This window comes from Somniosus microcephalus, chromosome 27, assembly GCF_052327205.1.
Source record: "Somniosus microcephalus isolate GS21.2 chromosome 27, FLI_Smic_1.0, whole genome shotgun sequence".
NCBI lineage: Eukaryota > Metazoa > Chordata > Chondrichthyes > Squaliformes > Somniosidae > Somniosus > Somniosus microcephalus.
This window is the reverse complement of record NC_141013.1, coordinates 48,067,249-48,088,611: the sequence shown is the minus strand read 5'-3', so window position 1 is coordinate 48,088,611 and position 21,363 is coordinate 48,067,249. Positions and strand designations below refer to the sequence as shown.

The 21,363-nt window shown below is 50.4% G+C and overlaps 1 protein-coding gene across 1 annotated transcript in view; it reads left to right on the top strand.

Annotated features, from left to right (window-relative positions):
* lrrk1 (leucine-rich repeat kinase 1) overlaps positions 1–21,363 on the top strand; it is a 404,527-nt gene that overhangs the window by 180,648 nt on the left and 202,516 nt on the right.

Here is a 21,363-nt window from a genome sequence, read left to right as displayed (position 1 = left end):
TTCTACCCCCTTGTATTCTAGTCCTCTAGATATAAAGGCCAGCATTCCATTAGCCTTTTTGATTATTTTCTGTACCTGTTCCTGACATTTTAATGATCAATGTGCCTGAACCCCCAAGTCTCTTTGGACCTCCACTGTTTTTAGCTTTTCGCCATTTAGAAAGTACCCTGTTCTATCCTTTTTAGGTCCAAAGGGGATGACCTCACATTTGCCTACATTGAAATCCATTTGCCACAGTTTTGCCCATTCACTTAATCTATTAATATCTTTGTAATTTTATGCTTCCATCTAAACTGCTTACAATGTTGCCTATCTTTGTGTCGTCGGCAAACTTGGATATGTGGCTCTCTATCCCATCATCTAAGTCGTTAATAAATAGAGTGAAAAGTTGAGGCCCCAACACCACTGTGAGGCACCACTAGTCACATCCTGCCATTTAGAGCACCTGCCCATTATCCCTACTCACTGTCTCCTGCCGCTCAGCCAATTTCCTAACCAGGTCAATAATTTGCCTTCCGTTCCATGAGCTTCAACTTAATCGAACTGTCTCTTATGAGGGACTTGATCGAGTGCTTTCTGGAAGTCCATATAAATAATATCCATAGACATTCCGCTGTCCACTACTTTAGTCACCTCTTCAAAAAATTCAATTTGGTGAGTCAGGCATGACCTACCCTTTACAAATCCACGCTGGTTCTCGCTGATCAGCTGAACATTTTCAAGGTGTTCAGTCACCCTATCCTTAATTATAGACTCTAGTAATTTCCTGACAACAGATGTTATGCTAACTGTTCTATAATTCCCTGGTTTCCCTCTCTCACCATTCTTAAATAGCGGAGTGATGTGCTCAATGCAGAGCAATGTGAAGTAATGCATTTCAGCAAAAAGGATAGAATAGTGAAAGAAAATGTACCCTTAATGGAGTGGAGGAACAGAGAGATCTGGGGGGTGCAGATACAAAGATGTTTAAAGATGTGAGCACATATAGAAAAGGGCATAAAAAGGCAAATGGGATTTGGGGTTTTATTTGTAGGATCATTGAATATAAAGGGAAGGAAGTGGTGTTGAATTTGTACAAGACATTGATAAGGCCGCAGTTGGATTATTGTATGTAGTTCTGAGCAGTCCATTTTAGGAAGGATATCAGAGCCATGGAAAGGGGACAGTGGAGATTCACAGGAATGATACCAGGAATGAGAAGTTATTATAGTAATAAAGAGAGGCTCAAAAATTGCAGCTTTTTGACTGGAACAGAGAACATTAAGGAAGATTTAACATGTTTTCCAAACTATGAAAGATTTAGGGAGGATAGTAAGTTTAATGGCGGTCGTCATTACTAATGTGTAAATCGTTCAGCAACTTGTGCCGAGGAAGAGATAAGCCGTGAATTGCGAATCGCCACAAGTTGCTGGATGATTTGTGTCGCTCTGCCGTTAACTTCATGGAAACAGCATCTCGCCCTCAACCTGCCCGTGAGTTTCAAGAAATTGCTGGATTTGCGCAATAATTACCCATTAAAGTCGCCGCAGAAAGTTAGGGCTTGTACTTAATAGCGTAACAACCCTTTTTAATGAGGAGATTCATGTTCCTGTAATGCCACTCAACCTCTCCGGCCCAGAAAGGGAACAATTGAAACTGTGGAGTCTCATTGCTGCAGGTAGTAAATTGTTCTTGGAGATTTTTAAAATTAAACATTTTTTTTTCTTTTTCTTTCTGTCTCTTTTTTCCTCTCTCTTAATCCAATTTTTCTTTCCCTTTCTTTATTTCTCTCTCTGTACCTGATTTGGCTCTAATTCACCCTATTTCCTTCTCCATCCTTCCTGTTTCTTTCTCAATCCTTCAATCTCATTGGCTAAGGAGATAGACTGTTGGTCCCATCATTCACCAAGGTCCCAGATGCCCCGTTGTTATCTTTTCACTGATTCGATCTCTCTCTCCCCAGCAACTGTCTAAGGCTGACCACGCCTGTTCGCAACTTTGGTGTGATATTTGATGATGAACTGAGTTTCCTACCTCATATCCATTCTATCACTAAGACCACCCATTTCTACCTTCACAATATCACCCATCTCCGCCCTTGCTTCAACTTATCTGTTGCTGAAACCCTCATCCATGCCTTTATCACCTCTAGACTTGGCTATTCCACCGCCCTCCTGGCCGGCCTCCCTAGTTCCACACTCCATAAACTTGAGGTCATCCACAACTCTGCAGCCTGTGTCCTAACTCACACCAGGTCCCGCTCACCCATCACCCTTGTCCTCGCTGACCTACATTGACTCTCAGTTAACCAACACCTCGATTTTAAAATTCTCATCCTTGTTTTCAAATCCCTCCATGGCTTCACCCCTCCCTAACTCTGTAACCTCCTCCAGCCCTATAATCCCCCTAGACCTCTGCACTCCGCCTTTTGAACATCCCCAATTTTAATCGCTCCACCATTGGTGGCCGTGTCTTCTGCTGCATGGGCCCTAAACTCTGGAACTCCCTTCCTAAATTGCTCCACCTCTCCACTTCTCTTTCCTCCTTTAAGATGCTCCTTAAAACCGACCTCTTTAACCAAGCTTTTGGTCACCTGCCCTAACATCTTATATGGCTCGGTGTCGAATTTTGTTTTTTAATAACACTCCTGTGAAACACCTTGGGATGTTTTATCATGTTAAAGGCGCTATATAAATACAAGTTGATATTATTATCAGCTCGCACTTCCAGCAACTTGCAGTGCAATAAATTTTTGGGCTGAGGGGTGAGGAAAACGTCTAACTAACGGGGCAGGCTGGAGAAGCCCCAGTCCAGCAAGCTCTGAGCCATTATTGCTGCTGATTGGTGAATCAGTAGCAAGGGGACATCAATTTAGCAAAAAGCTATAGATGCTGAAAATCTCAAACAAAGACAGAAAATGTTGGAAACATTCACCAGATCTGTAGAGAGAGCAAAGGAGCCAGCATTTCAGGTGTGAACCCTTCAGGATTATCACTGGAAGAATGAAAAATGTCACAGGGTTATTAGACCGATGAATGCTTTACTAGAAGGAGCCATTGAGGCAGAGACTATAACTATTTCAAAGGGAGTTGGGTCAGTATTTGAAGAAACTAAGGATTGACGTTACAGTAGACAGCTCCAGTGGAAAAGTTAGCATCAGCACAGCTGTGATAGGCTGAAGGGCCTCCTTCTCTTCAAATTCTATGATCTTGGAAAGATTTATTTAAATTGTTTGCTATTGATGTCCATAAAAAGCAGCAAAAGAATGATAGAAAGTTACAGCACGGAAGGAGGCCATTTTGGCCCATCATGTCCGCGCCGGCCAACAAAGAGCTATCCAGCCTAATCCCACTTCCCAGCTCTTGGTCCGTAGCCCTGCAGGTTACAGCATCCCAAGTGTATATCCAAGAACTTTTTAAATGTGGTTAGAGTTCCTGCCTCTACCACCCTTTCAGGCAGTGAGTTCCAGACCCCCACAACCCTCTGGGTGAAGAAATTTCCCCTCAAATCCCCTCTAAACCTTCCCCCAATCACTTTAAATCTGTGCCCCCTGGTTTTTGACCCCTCTGCTAAGGGAAATAGGTCCTTTCTATCCACTTTATCTAGGTCCCTCATGTTAAGTCTGTGTGTTCCAGTTGTATTAAGATTAATTACTGACACAGACTACAAGAATAAAGTTCAACAGGTCTTTACTAGTTGGAGGTCAGGACTATACTAAATACAATATCACTACACAGTACTTATATACCGGTGGTCACCACCGGTATTACGTATACAGCAGCCAGAGAAAGTAGTACATCTCTTAAGGTGGAACAGGCTTAAGTTCTCTTAAGGTGGAACAGGTTACATACACCACAATCCTCCCTTTTTAGCTTAACAGTCATATCCCCATTTAACATAACATAATAACATATATACATATATAACTTCAGGTATAAACAGTTCAAAGGTTCAGTCTCTCAGGAGGCCTTCTGATTCGGTTTGGATAACGCCTTTCAGTGGTCTCTGATTCTTGTTGCTGAGGTGACTCTTCTTGTTGGTTTCCTATGTATTGGACGTCATCATCAGGTACAGTCCCTGCCGAGGTAGATGCTTCAGGTTCATTAACGTCTTCCACAGTTGTCTCTGTCGCAACCATGGGTTCGACCCTTGCTCTTGATTCTACCAGTTCATCCGCATGACGCCTTATCACATTGTTACCAATATCTACTGTGTACATCAGAGGTCCTTGTCTGGCCCGAATTGTTCCGGACTGCCATTTTTCGTTTCCATAGCCCCTTGCCAACACTGGTTGTCCTACATTGAAACTTCGAGTGGACTTGTTATTAATATGCCGGAACTGTTTGTTTTCCACTTCCCTCCGCACATTTAGTTTTAACAAGTCCAACCTGGACCGCAACCTCCTGTTATAAAACATCATGGCAGGACTTTGGTTAGTCACTGCATGAGCGGCGTTTCGATATGCCATTAGGAAATTGTCCACCTTGTGTTGTAACGGAATCTGATCATCGTTCATGGCCTTTATTGCCTTTTTGAATGTTTGGACAAATCTCTCGGCCAACCCGTTTGTCGCCGGATGATATGGGGCAGAGGTATAATGTTTCACCCCATTCTTCTTTAAGAATTTTTGGAATTCTTCCGACACGAACTGTGGTCCGTTGTCCGAACATATCTGTTCTGGCAATCCGTTCCTTGCGAATATTGTTCTTAACACCGCAGTTGTCTTTTCTGAAGTAGTGGTATTCATCTTGATCACTTCTGGCCATTTGGAATGTGCGTCCACCGCAATTAGGAACATGGAGTCCATGAATGGACCAGCAAAGTCAATATGTACGCGTTGCCATGGGGCTGAAGGCCATTCCCATGGGTGTAGCGGTGCGATCGGAGGTGCATTTTGCACTTTTTGGCACCCAGCGCAGCTTTTTGTCAACTCCTCTATCTGTTGGTCAATGCCCGGCCACCATACATAAGCCCTAGCAAGACTTTTCATCTTAACTCCCCCCAGATGACCTTCATGCAGTTCCTTTAGAACTCTTTCCCGTAACTTGGGAGGAATAATCACTCTTGTCCCGTACATCAAAGTACCATGGCAGACGGACAGCTGGTCTCGCCTTGCCGAGAATGCCGGTAACAGATGATCACCATGTGTTGGCCATCCCTTCACTGTCACCTCGTAAACTCGGGACAGTGTCGGGTCGTTCCTGGTTTCTCTTTCAATACTTGCATTGGTGACTGGTAAACACTCGATGATGGTCGAATGAAATAACTCAACAGGGTCAACTTTCGTCGTCTCTTCTGCTTCAGGTAGTGGCAGGCGCGACAGCCCATCAGCATTGCCATGCTGCTTTGTACCTTTGAATTCTATTTGATATTGATGTGCCCCTAGGAAAAGGGACCATCTCTGGAGTCGCTGTGCTGTCATCACCGAAACACCCTTCTTAGGGTTAAAAATAGATACCAACGGCTGATGGTCTGTCAGAAGTGTGAATTTTTGGCCCTGCAGGTAATGATTAAACTTCTTCACTCCCCATACAAGGCTGAGAGCCTCCCTATCGATCTGCGCATAGTTGCGCTCAGCGGAGGTCAATGATCTGGATGCAAACGCGACTGGCCTTTCCATGCCATTTGGCAACTTGTGTGAGAGTACTGCCCCAATACCATATGGAGAAGCATCACAAGCCAACCGAATAGGCAGTGTCGGGTTGAAGTGAGCCAGCACTTCCTCTGAGGTGATCAATTCTTTGCTTTTGCGGAATGCCTTCTTACAGTTTTCGCTCCATTCCCATGGTACCCCCTTCTGTAAAAGAGCGTTCAGTGGGTGCAGTACCGTGGATAGATTCGGTAGAAACTTATGGTAATAGTTAATCAATCCCAGAAACGACCTCAACTGAGAGACATTATCCGGAGCGGGAGCCTTTACAACTGCCTCTATCTTGTCAGGAGACTTATGAAGCCCCTCCCGGTCAATGACATGACCACAGTACGAGATCCGCTTCTGAAAGAACTCACATTTCTGCCGATTAACTCTAAGTCCATACTCTTTCAGCCTGTTGAGCACCAGTTCCAAGTTTGCGAGGTGTTCTTCATCACCATCACCTGTAATCAGAATATCGTCCAGGTAACATTGTGTGCCTGGAATTCCCTGTAATACCTGCTCCATGGCCCTCTGCCAAATTGCCGGAGCCGATGCCACTCCAAAAACCAGCCTATTATACCGGTACAAACCTCTATGCGTGTTGATCGTGAGGTACTGGCGTGACTCTTCAACCTCCATCTGCAAGTACGCCTGCGCCAGGTCTATCTTGGTGAAGTGTTTCCCGCCAGACAACAAAGCAAAAATATCCTCAATCCGCGGAAGCGGATACTGCACCGTGTGAAGCACCGGATTAACGGTGATCTTGAAATCTCCACAGATGCGATCCGTCCCTGGTTCTCCTGGCTTGTTGCTCGAAGGACGTTTCATAACGGGAACAATGGGCGTAGCCCACTCACTCCAATCTACCTTAGACAGTACACCTGAACGTTCTAGCGCTTCCAGTTCCTCTTCTACAGTAGGTCGTATTGCATAGGGTACCGGTCTGGCTTTGAAAAATTTTGGTTGTGCATGTTCATCAATCTTGATGTTTGCCGTAATTCCTTTCAGTGTTCCCAGTCCTTGCTGGAACACCTCTTTAGCATCATCCAATATTTTGGACAATCGTTTAGGTTTGACATCTGTTTCCCCGGAATCTACCGTTAGTGCTTTTAAGGAGTGCCAGTCCATATTCATTTTCCTAATCCGCTCCCGTCCCAGTAGTGGTGGACCTCCTTCAGGTAGCACATATAAGTCCATTACTTGGCTTTCTTCGCCCTTGTGGACCACTTTTACCTCTATCTTTCCGATGGGGTACACTCTTTGCCCCGTGTATGTTTTCAATATAATCTCCGTATCCCGTAGGGGAATATGTTGGAATAACCTTTTGTAATCTTTCTTATTCATGACCGTCAATGCCGATCCAGTGTCCAATTCCATCTTTACTTGGACTCCTGCTATCTGAAGAGTGACCCAAATTGTCTGGAGATCTGCATCCTTACCAACGTTGTGTACTCTTAAGCTACCCAGTTCATTACTGCTAGCGTCTGAATCTGACTTCTGTTCGTTCGAACTGGTCTTTGTCACCTTGTGCACCTTTATGTATTTTCCTTGCGGTGACTTTTTTGTTGCTGGTCTTCTTTCCTGACCGGCATACTTTAGCTATGTGGCCAAGCCTGCCACACATTCTGCATTCTTGGTTTTTAAACCAACACTGGTTCTGATCGTGTGTTGTCTTTCCACAACGATAACATTTTACAGTACTCAAACCCAATTTATTTGTACTGAGTTCCGGTGACCGTAGCTGCATTACTGCCGTGCCTCTCGCTGCGGCCTCGTGCGCTGCTGCCATAGTGACCGCTTTCTCAAGCGTCAGCTCATTCTCCTCGAGCAGTCGCTTTTGTGTATCTTCTTTTAATAATCCACACACAAATCTATCCCTTAGCGCGTCTGTCAGTCCCGTTCCAAACTGACAGTACTTTGCCAGCTTACGCAATTCCATTAAATATTCAGCATTGCTTTCATCCTTCAGCTGCCTTCTGCTGTAAAATTTAAATCGTTCCGCTAGCATCAGCGGCGTGGGGTTTAGATGATTTTTCAGGACAGTAACAATCTCCTCGAACGTCTTATCCGCCGGTTCATCTGGTGATAAAAGGTGTTTCAATTGCCCGTATGTCTTCGCACCCATTAAGTTCAATAAAGTAAGTGCTTTCTCTGCATCTGGGATTTTATTTGCTTTACAATAATTTTGTATGCGTTCTACATACATGGCCCAATCTTCGATGTCGCCATCAAAGGTATCAATGTTCCCATGTTTAGGCATCGTTGCAATTTATTTTATCCCTAGATGGTGGCTTCCCGCTCTTGTCTTCGTCCTCCGCCTACAAAATGGCGGTTTTCCCGCGCTTGGCGGTCTTCACCCACTGGCTGCAATGGCGTTTGGCGTGCCGCTGCTGCTCCCCTTTCCCAGCGGTTAGTAACTCCCCCGACGCTGTCTCCGCTTCACCGCGGCTCCCTCGGGCATTCGCGCTTCCCCGATGTCGTGCCTCGCAGCCCTTCTTGCAGCCCGGTTATTAGCACCGGCTGCGTTCGCCTTCACCGCGGCTCTCGCGCCTTCAGTCGCCCCAGACGCTGCGCCTTTTTGGCCCGAAAGCGGCCCGGCCCTTATCACCAGCCACGATCGATGTCCCCGCGCTGCGCCTTTCGGCCCGAATGCGGCCCGGCCATTATCTCCGGCCGCGATCGATCTCACCGCCCTTATTCCTCCGTCTTCCTCCCCCCGTCTGTACAGCCAACGCGGCCGACTTTCTGCTCGCGTCGCTGACTGGCTTACCCACTACCGAGGTAGAAAGAAGATAGCTGACTGCCGCTGATGGAGGCTTTGAGTTCAGGATGTCTTCTGCACTCCGGGTTCTCGATGCCTGCCGCGCGACGTGTCTTCCAGCAGGGTGATGAGGGTGGATGCCTCTCTTCGATGCCCGTTCTGTGGACGAAACCGCCGTGGATATAAACTGCCGCAGGGTAAGAATCGGACTCGTCGCCACTGTTAAGTCTGTGTGTTCCAGTTGTATTAAGATTAATTACTGACACAGACTACAAGAATAAAGTTCAACAGGTCTTTACTAGTTGGAGGTCAGGACTATACTAAATACAATATCACTACACAGTACTTATATACCGGTGGTCACCACCGGTATTACGTATACAGCAGCCAGAGAAAGTAGTACGGCCTAGAAATTGGGTTTTGGCGCAGCAACGGCTTTAGCGCCGGAAGTTAGTGCCGGAGCTAAGTCGCGCTGGTCGGGCCACAAATTCACTACTTCTGCGCCCAAACGGCTGCCGGCGCTGCTGAAAGCTGTTAGCGCCTGAAAACTGGCGCTATGCGCTGAATTTCGGCGCTATTCCGGCGCTGCGGCGCCCGCTGCGGTGCGGCAGGTTCGGGAAGTGCAGGCCTCCTCCTTCCCTTAAGGAGGACCTGCCTGCACCCGGCCGCGGCCCGCGATAATCTTATTAAAAATGAGCCCGGCACCTCGGACAAGTGCCGGGCTTGCTTCTGTTCCGGGGGGGGGCGGGGGGAAGTCCGGGGAGGGAGCTGCGGCCAGGTGGGCGGCGGGAAAGCGGCCGGCCGCCGCGGGGCCTTTATTGCGCCGGCGCAAACTTGTGCAAGGCACCTCTGCCAGAACGTTGCTTGCGGCTGCCACGGGCGAGGCGGCCGCAAGTCAATTTCCCAGTTCGGGCGGGTTACCATGGCAACCGGGACGCTGCGCACACCGATGACGTCATCGGTGCCGGCGCAGCGCTACCGGTCTACCGCGGCGGAAGGGCCCCAGGCAATTTAGGCGCCGGCGCCAATTGCAGCGCTAGGCCCTCTAGCGCCGCAAAATCGGCGCTAAGGGCACTGAATTTCTAGGCCTACATCTCTTAAGGTGGAACAGGCTTAAGTTCTCTTAAGATGGAACAGGTTACATACACCACACCTCATAATTTTATACACCTCAATGAGGTCTCCCCTCAGCCTCCTCTGTTCCAAGGAAAACAGACCCAGCCTATCCAGTCTTTCCTCATAGCTAAGATTCTCTACTCCTGGCAACATCTTTGTAAATCTCCTCTGTACCCTCTCTCGTGCAATCACATCTTTCCTGTAATGTGGTGACCAGAACTGCACGCAGTACTCTAGCTGAGGCCTAACTAATGTATAATACAGTTGACGCATAACCCCCCCGGCTCTTCCAACCTTTTGATTAGCACATCGTCCTCAATATAAACTGGCAAGTTTAAGAATGAGACCACCACCTCTTCCGAATATAGCAGAGATACCCCCAAGAACTTATCACCAACCTTCAAACTGAGTAACAGTCTTTCCACCTCTTCTCAGTCACTGACCGTCACCTCGATCCCAACATTCGGCTTTGGTCGGCAGACAAAGCAGCTTCCCTCGCCGCAGTCCGCATGTACCGCTTGGATAATATCCCAAGCTCGTATCTCCTTACCCTCGCACTGAACCACCACTGTGTTTATTTTTCCAAACCTCCTGTGGTCCCGGCCCAAATCTTTATGCTTCTTTCTCTCCCTTCCCCCAACATTTTCTCCCCTACTTAAATTCATCTTGGGAATATTGTCCTCTGAGGGGCCCGGCACTCCGGACCCCTCAGCAGCCATCTGGCTGTTGTTTATAGAAACATAGAGGATAGGAGCAGGAGTCGGCCATTCAGCCCCTCGAGCCCGCTCCGCCATTTAATGAGATCATGGCTGATCATCGAAATTCAGTACCCTGTCCCTGCTTTCTCCCCATATCCATTGATCCCTTTAGCCTTAAGAAATGTACCTAACTCCTTCTTGAATATATTTAATGAATTGGCCTCAACTGCCCTGTGTGGTAGAGAATTCCACAGGTTCACCACTCTCTGGGTGAAGAAATTCCTGCTCATCTCAGTCCTAAATGGCTTACCCCTTATCCTTAGACTGTGACCCCTGGTTCTGGACTCCCCCGCCATCGGGAACATCCTTCCTGCATCTAGTCTGTCTCGTCCTGTTAGAATTTTGTAAGTTTCAATGAGATCCCCTCTCATTCTTCTAAACTCTAGCGAATATAAGCCTAATCGACCCACTCTCTCCTCATACGTCATTCCTGCCATCCCAGGTATCAGTCTGGTGAATCTTCGCTGCACTCTCTCCATGGCAAGAACATCCTTCCTCAGATAAGGTGACCGAAACTGCACACAATACTCAAGGTGTGGTCTCACCAAAGCCCTGTACAACTGCAGCAAGACATCCTTGCTCCTGTACTCGAATCCTCTCGCTATGAAGGCCAACATACCATTTGCCTTCTTAACCGCCTGCTGCACCTGCATGCTTACCTTCAGCGACTGGTGCACAAGGACACCCAGGTCTCGTAGCCCTTCCCCTTTTCCCAATCTATTGCCGTTCAGATAATAATCTGTCTTCCTGTTTTTGCCACCGAAGTGGATAACCTCGCATTTATCCACATTATACTGCATTTGCCATGCATCTGCTCAATTACCCAACCTGTCCAAATCATACTGGAGTTTCTCGGCATCCTCCTCACAGCACACACGCCCACCCAGCTTTGTGTCATCTGCAAACTTGGAGATATTACATCTAGTTCCCTTGTCTAGATCCTTTATATATATTGTGAATAGCTGGGGTCCGAGCACCGATCCCTGCGGCACCCCACTAGTCACTGCCCGCCACTCGGAAAAAGACCTGTTTATTCCAACTCTTTGCTTCCTGTCTTCCAACCAGTTCTCTATCCAAGACAGTACCTTACCCCCAATCCCATGTGCTTTAACTTTACACGCTAATCTCTAATGCGGGACCTTATCGAAAGCCTTCTGAAAGTCCAAATACACCACATCCACTGGTTCTCCCTTATCTATTCTACCAGTTACATCCTCAAAAAATTCCAGTAGATTAGTCAAGCATGATTTACCTTTTGTAAATCCATGTTGACTTTGTCCGATCCTGTCACTCTTTTCCAAGTGCTCTGCTATTACATCTTTTATAATGGACTCTAGCATTTTCCCCAGTACCGATGTCAGGCTTACTGGTCTATAATTCACCGTTCTTTCTCTACCACCCTTTTTAAATAGTGGGGTTACATTAGCTATCCTCCAATCCATGGGAACTGTTCCAGAGTCTATAGAATTTTGGAAGATGACCAGCAATGCATCTACTATTTCTAGGGCCACTTCCTTAAGTACCCTAGGATGGACTAAAAAGACTCTAAAACCTGAAAAAAAAAACCACCACCAACTTTTTACAAACTCACTCCAACTCCCTGCAGTAATCAAGCAACCAGCAGCACCTGCTCCCTCCTAGCCCCTCCCACCCAGAGAGTGCTGCCCACTGAGCCACAGCTGACACTGTGAGCACGGCAGAGTTTGGCAATTCTTTAGTCTCGAAGATAATCCTGCTCCAAACTTGCTGAGTCGAGCAGCAAAGTCCCCTCTATCTGCGAGCAAGTTCTATCAGCTTCATATCTGAGTGTTCCCTCCATAAAACAGACTGGCCAATGTTTGTGTTTGTAACACTGAAGTTGAGATTTTGCCTCTATTTGTGGGAAAGGGTTTTGAGGTTCTGATGGTCTTGGGTAGAAAATCCAAGTGAAGCTCTTCATTCTGGGTGTGGGTCTTTCTGACATCTTGTGCTGGGTTTGTTACTTGAATTTGAGATTCTTTGCTCATTTTGAGATGTAATTTCCAGCAGAGCTTCTCTACCTTTGGGCCTTGTGGCAAACAGTCTGAAGGGCGGTGGAGGCTCAGTCATTGAGTGTATTCAAGACAGAGGTCGATAGATTTTTGAATATTAAGGGAATCAAGGGATATGGGGATAGTTCAGGAACGTGGAGATGAGGTAGAAGATCAGCCATGATCTCATTGAATGGTGGAGCAGGCTCGAAGGGCCAAATGGCCGACTCCTGCTCCTATTTCTTATGTTATGTTCTTATGTCTCATATCCCAAATCCTTATTGAAAACAACACCCTCCACCTTTCTAATACTTCCTTCCTATGTCAGGGAGCTCCCCCCGCCCCCTATGGCACGGTTTTCCATCCCCAGTCTTTGGGATCGCTCCATGCAGCTTCTCCTCCCTCCCCACCCTGACCAAAAATCGCACGTTAGAAATCCTGAGGCTTGAATCATCTTAACAGGACAGGATTGTATTTTTGGAACTTCAGGGCTGGCCAGCTGGACTGAAAGGGTCTTTCCACTCAACGAAACTAAAAAGAGTGAGTGAACATTGCGCATTAAAGGAGAAAACTGAACAGGGCATTGACAGGTCTAATGACAAATATTATATTTTAAGTTGCGTGCAGTATAATAAGTGGACAGACTGGAGAAGCTGGGGTTGTTCTCCTTGGAGCAGAGAAGGCTAAGAGGAGATGTGATCGAGGTGTTTCAAATCATGACGGGTTTAGATAGTAAATAAAGAGAAACTGTTTCCGGTGGCTGAAGGCTCGATAACCAGAGGCCACAGGTTTAGGGCGATTGTCAAAAGAACCAGAGACGACAGGAGCAAAAAGTTTTGTACGCAACGAGTGGTTCGGATTTGGAATGCACGGCTTGAGGGAATTCAATAGGGAATTGGATGAATACTTGAAGGAGAAAAAATTGCAGGGATATGGGGAAAAAGCGGGGGAGTGGGACAAACTGGATTGCTCTGCGAGAGAGAGCAGGCGCAGACTCGATGGGCCGATTGGCCTCCTTCTGTGCTGTGCTATTCTCTGTGATTCAATAGGTTGCTTTGTGGGGTAGTTCAGAGAGAATTGAGCCAAAGGCTCGAGGGGTAGTTGTATCGAGGCAGAGTGGCAGCGTGCAGCAGTGTCTGTCAATGTCTTTGAATCCTTCCCGAGCACTCACAAGCTTGCTCAGGGTGCGCACGATTGCTAGGACACACTTTAAACAATCCCAGACTCCATCCCTTGGCTGTCCATTTGGCTCAGGTGAATGAAATTTGTTGGTGTCATATTTGACCCTGAAATGAGCTTCTGACCACATATCCGCAGCATAACAAAGACCGCCTACTTCCACCTCCGTAACATCGCCCGTCTCCACCCTCGCCTCACCTCATCCACTGCTGAAACCCTCATCCATGCCTTTGTTACCTCTAGACTTGACTATTCCAACACACTCCTGGCTGGCCTCCCACATTCCACCCTACGTAAACTTGAGATCATCCAAAACTCGGCTGCCCGTGTCCTAACTCGCACCAAGTCCCATCACCCATCACCCCTGTGCTTGCTGACCTACATTGGCTCCCGGTTAAGCAGCTCCTCGATTTCAAATTTCTCATCCTTGTTTTCAAATCCCTCCATGGCCTCACCCCTCCCTATCTCTGTAATCTCCTTCAGCCCCACAACCACCCGAGAATTCTGTGCTCCTCTAATTCTGCCCTCTTGAGCATCCCTGATTATAATCACTCAGCCATTGGTGGCCGTGCCTTCTGTTGCCTGGGCCCTAAGCTCTGGAATTTCCTCCCTAAACCTCTCCGCCTCGCTACCCCTCTTTCCTCCTTTAAGACGCTCCTTAAAACCGCCCTCTTTGACCAAGCTTTTGGTCACCTGCCCTAATTTATCCTTATGTGGCTTGGTGTCAAATTTTTTGTCTTAAAATACTCCTGTGCAGCACCTTGGGACGTTTTACTACGTTAAATACAAGATGATGATGTTGTTATAAAACTTTCCCAGGGACAAAAAAGTCGCTGGGAGGAGTTTGTGGCGCACTCAGTACAAATAAAAATTAGAGGAACACTGGTAATGAGGACAGATTGGATGGAGACTTGTGTAAAGACTTGCAGCATGTTGAATCTGTTGTAGAAATGCAGTGAGGAAGAGTTTATGGCTGAGGGAAGATAACTCAGTAAGGTGGGAGCTTTTCCTGTACATTTGAAGCTGTCAACTCAACAGCTGATTCAATGGCCACTGAACTCCTGCCTCAGCTTGACAGACACCGATGACACCAAACTTGGGGGTGTGGCAAACAGTGAGGATGATACCAATCGACTGCAACAGGACATAGAAAGGCTAGCAGAATGGGCAGACAACTGGCAGATGGAATTTAATACAGAGAAGTGAGAGGTGATGCATTTTGGCAGAAGGAACAGGGAGAGGCAATATACACTTAATGGCACAGTTTTAAAGAGTGTGCAGGGACAGAGGGACCTGGGAGTTAATGTGCATCGGTCCCTGAAGGTGGCGGGACATATTGAGAGAGTGGTTAACAAAGTATATGGGATCTTGGGCTTCATAAATAGAGGTATTGAGTACAAAAGTAGAGAAGTTATGCTGAACCTTTATAAAGTGCTGGTTAGGCCACAACTGGAGTATTGCATCCAGTTCTGGTCACCACACTTTAGGAAGGATGTGAAGGCCCTTGAGAGGGTGCAGAGGAGATTTACCAGAATGGTTCCGGGGATGGGGGATCTTAGCTACAAGGACAGGTTGGAGAAGCTGGATTTGTTTCCATTAGAGCAAAGGAGGTTGAGGGGTGATTTGATAGAGGTGTACAAGATTATGACGGGTTTGGATAGGCTAGACGGGGAAAGGCTGTTCCCACTAGTTGATGGTACAAGGACTAGGGGACACAGATTTAAATTTTGGGCAAGAGATGCAGGGGGGATGTGAGGAAAAACTTTTTTACGCAGCGAGTGGTGAGGACCTGGAACTTGCTGCCGACGGAAGTGGTGGAAGCGGAGACACTCAATGTTTTCAAGGGGAGACTGGATAGGCACTTGACGGAAATAAACTTGCAGGGCTATGGGGATAGAGCGGGGAATGGGACTGACTGGATTGCTCTAGAGAGAGCCGGCACGGACTTGATGGGCCAAATGGCCTCCTTCTGTGCCGTTATTCTATCACTATGACTCTATGACTATGACAGACATGGTGCACGACCAACGTGGAGCCCGTGGGCCAACTGTCCAATACAGAAGCTGAGCTAAAATTCATTCTTAAGTGGCTCTAAACAAGCCACTAATTACCTGAATTGGGTTCCCTGCTGTGAACCCGCCGTTGCCTGTCGGGTCTGCTCAGCGCTGACAGACCCGACATTGGGGAAAGGCGTGTGGTGGTGGGTTCACAGCGGGGTCCTGACCCACTGGGGAAAAAACACATTCCCACCCGAGCCCCCACCGATCGTGCCTGCAGATCCCCCGCTAAATCCAGCCCACTGGCTTCAGTCTTCCCAATATTTAGTTGGAGGAAATTTCTGCTCATCCAGAACTGGATGTCAGACAAGTAGTCTGATAATTTAAAGCCAGTGGAGGGTTGAGAGAGGCAGTGGTGACATAGAGCTGGGTGTCATCAGCGTACATGTGGAAAGTGAAGCTGTTTTTTCAGATGATGTGACCGAGGGGCAGCATGTAGATGAGAAATAGGAGGGGCCCAGGATAGATCCCTGGGGACAACAGAGGTCATGCTCCGGGAGTGAGAAGAGAAGTCATTGCAGGTGGTTCTCTGGCTACAATGAGATAGATCAGAATGGAACCAGGCGAGTGCAGTCCCACCCAGCTGGACGACGGCGGAGAGACGTTGGAGGAGGATGGAGCGGTCAATCATGTCAAAGGCTGCAGACAGGTCGAGAAGGATGAGGAGGGATAGTTTACCTTTGTGACAGTCACAAAGGATGTCATTTGTGACTTTGCTAAGAGCAGTTTCAGTACTTGAGTGTGTGTGTGTGTGTGCGAGGGGGTGTGTGTGTGTGTAAGTGTGAGTGCGTTTACACGCTTCCAGTCACACAGCCACGGAACCCGCACCATTTGAAGGTCGACCGAGAGTTGCAACAACAGGATATCTATTTATTTACAATAGCAGGGGGGCCCAGCGTTGCCAGGGCAGTTTAGAGGGCGGTGCGGTTGACGGCTGGCCGCTGCCGCTCCCCCGCTCTGTGTCTCGGGCCGTGCGGTTGACGGCTGCCCGCTGCCGCTCCCCTGCTCTGTGTCTCGGGCCGAGCGGTTGAGAGGCCTGGCCCGAGTGACCCCAACTCACCTCCCGCTCCGGCGGGCCGACGCAGCTGCCCCGCTCGCTGTTGAGGAAAAGCAGGGGAAAAAATGGCGGCGAAGTTTCGGGAGGCTGCAGGATTAGGTCCCGCCCGTGATGCACCGTTTGGTCAACCATCAGGTCACTGAACTGTAGGATTGGCCAACCATCACGTCACCCAATGCTAATGAGCGGTAGGATTGGCCAACCGTTAATGAGCGGATTTTTGAACGTTTTTTGTATACTGTCCGAACAATTTTTGTCTGACCAAAAAGTAAATACACCTATGACACTCCCCTGATCATCAGCTTTCTTTTGATATAACATATGTGTAGGTACGCTCTATAACTTTTGAGTGTATAGCGGACAGACAGACATACATACAGACAGACAGACGGACATACAGACAGATGGACAGACATACTGCTTTATATATATAGATTCTTGAATTTACATATTTACAAATCATGTTGGAAAATTGCTCAGGTTGTTTCAAAGACGAGGAGGTGGAGGATGATCAGGGTCTGTGTGTTTAGGCTTCATTCTGATGCCGACAGCAGCAGTTCCTTATGCAGCTGTTCCACCAGGTGAGCCTCCGGACAGATTGGACATGTTCTGACTGCTGGAGAAGTAAAGTTGAAAAGGTCGCTGCACGTGCTCGTAACTGCTCCTGCGGGCTGTGGAGGAAGGACTGGCAATCCATGGCGTAGGAAGTGTTCCCGTTGGGGAAATCTTCAGCCAACTGTCATGAAAGGTCCCTTAGGAGATCGATGTTGGAAAATTGCTCAGGTTGTTTCAAAGACAAGGAGGTGGAGGATGATCAGGGCCTGTGTGTTTAGGCTTCATTCTGACGGTGACAGCGGCAGTTCCTTATGCAGCTGTTCCACCAGGTGAGCCTCCGGGCGGATCGGACACTCACACTGACTCCTACACTGGCAGGGTAGGAGTCAGTGTGAGTGGATTGGAGGAGGTGAGCAGGCTTTGGGCCAATGGCAGGGTAGCGGCACCGCACATGGGCGCTAGTTGCTTTGCGCCCCGTTAGCGCCCTCTTAGGACAACGGGAGGCACAAAGCAACCAAATTTTCCCCCTTGGTCTTTTAAGAGCCACCCTTCCACTCTGCTGCTTCTTCATATAACTCTGGTGAACCCTCCTCAAGCTGACTAACTAAGTGCCCAGATACGTTCTACAGAAGGAGTATGTGATGTAGCGTCAAAGAGGAGCTGGCTTTCTGAGCTCCTTTTTGAGGCTGCGGATGACTCTTGGGGAACAGAAGAGAAATATATGTAAGAACTAGCTGGAGTGCCCGGCGGTGCCGAGGCTTTTTCGAGGGCATGTTGTTGTTGGAAGAGAGAGAGCGACTGGAGGGGGAAGAGAGAGAGCGACTGGGGGGGAGAGAGAGCGACTGGGGGGGAAGAGAGAGAGCGACTGGGGGGGAAGAGAGAGAGCGACTGGGGGGGAAGAGAGAGCGCGACTGGGGGGAAGAGAGAGCGACGGGGGGAAGAGAGAGAGCGACTGGGGAGAAGAGAGAGCGCGACTGGGGGGAAGGGGGGAAAGGGGGGGAAGGGGGAAGGGGAGGGGAGGGGGGGAAGGGGGGTGGAAAGGGGAGGGGAAGGGGAGGAAAGGGGGGGAAGGGGGGAAAGGGGAGGGGAAGGGGAGGGGAGGGGGAAACAGGAGGGGGGAAGGGGGGAGAAGAGGGGGGAAGGGGGGAAAGGGGAGGGGAGGGGGGAAGGGGGGAAAGGGGAGGGGAGGGGGTGATAGGGGAGGGGAGGGGGCGATAGGGGAGGGGGGAAAGGGGAGGGGGGAGAAAGGGGAGGGAGGGGAGAGGGGAGGGGAGGGGAGAGGGGGAGGGGGGGAATGGAGGGGGAGGGGAGAGGGAGTGGGAGGGGGGGAAGGGGGAGAGGGAGGAGGGGCGGGGGAGCGGAGGGGGGAGGGGAGGGGGGAGGGGGAGGGGGGGAGAGGAGGGGGGAGAAAGGGAGGGGGGAGCCAGCAGACCCTCTCCCCTCTGCCGGCGATGGCTCCGCTGAGCTCCGTGACGCCCCACGCACTGACATGCCGAGCGCAGCGCCCCGGTCAGCCCGAGCCCCGCCCTCCTGAGGCGGCTTGAGACGACCGATTGCGACTGGCGAGCCCGGTTGCCGGGGTAACCCTCTCCGCTCCCGCTCCCCTCCCGAGCCCCGCCCCCCCCCCGCTAACCTGCTCGCTTCCCTCTGGCCGCGCTCTGTGTGGAGGTGCGCGTGCGCCGTGCAGCGCGAGCGCGAATGAAGCCCCAGCCAGCCTTTACCAAGATGGCTGGCCGCTGTTCGGAATCGGGCCCAGCAGGGGGGGTGGGGGGTGAGGGGTGGGAGGAGCTTGCCACAAAACAATTGCCTAGGGTCCAGCATGGCTGGCAACAGACGCCCAGGCTTCGAGGCCTACCTGCAAAAACGGGGAAAGGTTGGAAAATTAATGAGGTCAGATAAAAGATTTAGAAAGTAATTAACTTTTTTTTAAAACAATTTGTGTTTTAAAAGCAACTTTTTTTTTAGACGCAGATAGCAGGAAAAAGAAATGAAAAGTTTGGAATCAAGATGGCGGCGACTCACCTCGGTTCAGAACGATAAGGCCCGCCCACACACACACCGATTGGTCGACCGTCAGGTCACCGAAGCGTAGGATTGGTCAATCGTCCCATCACTCGACTCTAGGAGGGCCCGCCCGCACGCGCCAAGAACCCGCCCCCGCTACGCAGCGATTGGTCGACCGTCGGGTCGCTCGATCGTACGATTGGTCGACCTCGACGTCACTCGATGCTAATGAGTGAATAATGAGATGCTAATGAGCGGAATTTTGAACATTTTTTGGATACCGCGGGCGCAATTTTTGTCTTGCCGAAACGTAAATACGCTTACGACCGTTCCGGAATCGTAAGCTTTCTTTTGATGTGATGCACGTGTAGGTACACTCTATAACTTTAGAGTGTATAGCCGGATAGACACACCGAAGGACAGGCAGACAGATAGACAGACAGACAGACAGATGTATCCTTTTATATATATAGACTAGCTGGAGTGCCCGGCGGTGCCGAGGCTTTTTCGAGGGCATGTTGTTGTTGGAAGAGAGAGAGAGAGAGCGACTGGTGGGGGGAGGAAGAGAGAGAGCGACTGGGGGGGAAGAGAGAGAGCGACTGGGGGGGAAGAGAGAGAGCGACTGGGGGGGAAGAGAGAGAGCGACTGGTGGGGGGGGAAGAGAGAGAGCGACTCGGGGGGAAGAGAGAGAGCGACTGGGGGGGAAGAGAGAGAGCGACTGGGGGGGAAGAGAGAGAGCGACTGGGGGGGAAGAGAGAGAGCGACGGGGGGAAGAGAGAGAGCGACTGGGGGGGAAGAGAGAGAGCAACTGGGGGGAAGAGAGAGAGCGACTGGGGGGGAAGAGAAAGCGACTGGGGGGAAGAGAGAGAGCGACTGGGGGGGAAGAGAGAGCGACTGGGGGGGAAGAGAGAGAGCGACTGGGGAAGAGAGAGAGCGACTGGGGGGAAAAGAGAGAGAGCGACTGGGAGGAAAAGAGAGAGAGCGACTGGGGGGAAAATAGAGAGAGCGACTGGGGGGAAGAGAGAGAGCGACTGCGGGGAAGAGAGAGAGCGACTGGGGGGAAGAGAGAGAGCGACCGGGGGGAAGAGAGAGAGTGACTGGGGGGAAGAGAGAGCGACTGGGGGGAAGAGAGAAAGAGCGACGGGGGAAGAGAGAGAGCGACTGGGGGAAGAGAGAGAGCGACTGGGGGAAGAGAGAGCGACTGGGGGAAGAGAGAGCGACTGGGGGGAAGAGAGAGAGTGACTGGGGGGAAGAGAGAGAGCGACTGGGGGGTAGAGAGAGAGCGACTGGGGGGAAGAGAGAGAGCGACTGGGGGGAAGAGAGAGAGCGACTGGGGGGAAGAGAGAGAGCGACTGGGGGGATGAGAGAGAGCGACTGGGGGGAAGAGAGAGAGCGACTGGGGGAAGAGAGAGAGCGACTGGGGGAAGAGGGAGAGCGACTGGGGGGAAGAGAGAGAGCGACTGGGGGAAGAATGAGAGCGACTGGGGGGAAGAGAGAGAGCGACTGGGGGGAAGAGAGAGAGCGACTGGGGGGAAGAGAGAGAGCGACTGGGGGGAAGAGAGGGAACGACTGGGGGGAAGCAAGAGAGCGACTGGGGGGGAGAGAGAGAGCGACTGGGGGGAAGAGAGAGAGCGACTGGGGGAAGAGAGAGAGCGACTGGGGGGAAGAGAGAGAGTGACTGGGGGGAAGAGAGCGAGCGACTGGGGGGAAGAGAGCGAGCGACTGGGGGGAAGAGAGCGAGCGACTGGGGGGAAGAGAGCGAGCGACTGGGGGGAAGAGAGAGAGCGACTGGGGGGAAGAGAGAGAGCGACTGGGGGGAAGAGAGAGAGCGGCTGGGGGAAGAGAGAGAGCGACTGGGGGGAAGAGAGAGAGCGACTGGGGGGAAGACGGGGGGAAGAAGAGCGGGGAAGAGGGGGTGAAAGAGGGGGGGAAGAAGAGGGGGGGAAGGGGAGGGGAGGGGGGAAGGGGAGGGGAGGGGGGAGGGGGGCAGGGGGGAGGGGAGGGGGAGGGGAGGAAGGGGGGGAAGGGGGGGAGGGGGGGAGGGGAGGGGGAGGAGGGGGGAGGGGAGGAGGGGGGAGGGGGGAGAGGGAGCGGAGGGGAGGGGAGCGGGAGGGGAGGGGAGGGGGGGAGGGGAGGGGAGAGGGAGCGGGGGGGAGGGGGGGAAGGGGGAGGGGAGGGGGGAGGGGAGGGGTGGGGGAAGGGGGAGGGGGAGGGGGGAGTCCCCGAGCCCCGCCCCCCCGATCTCCCGAGGCT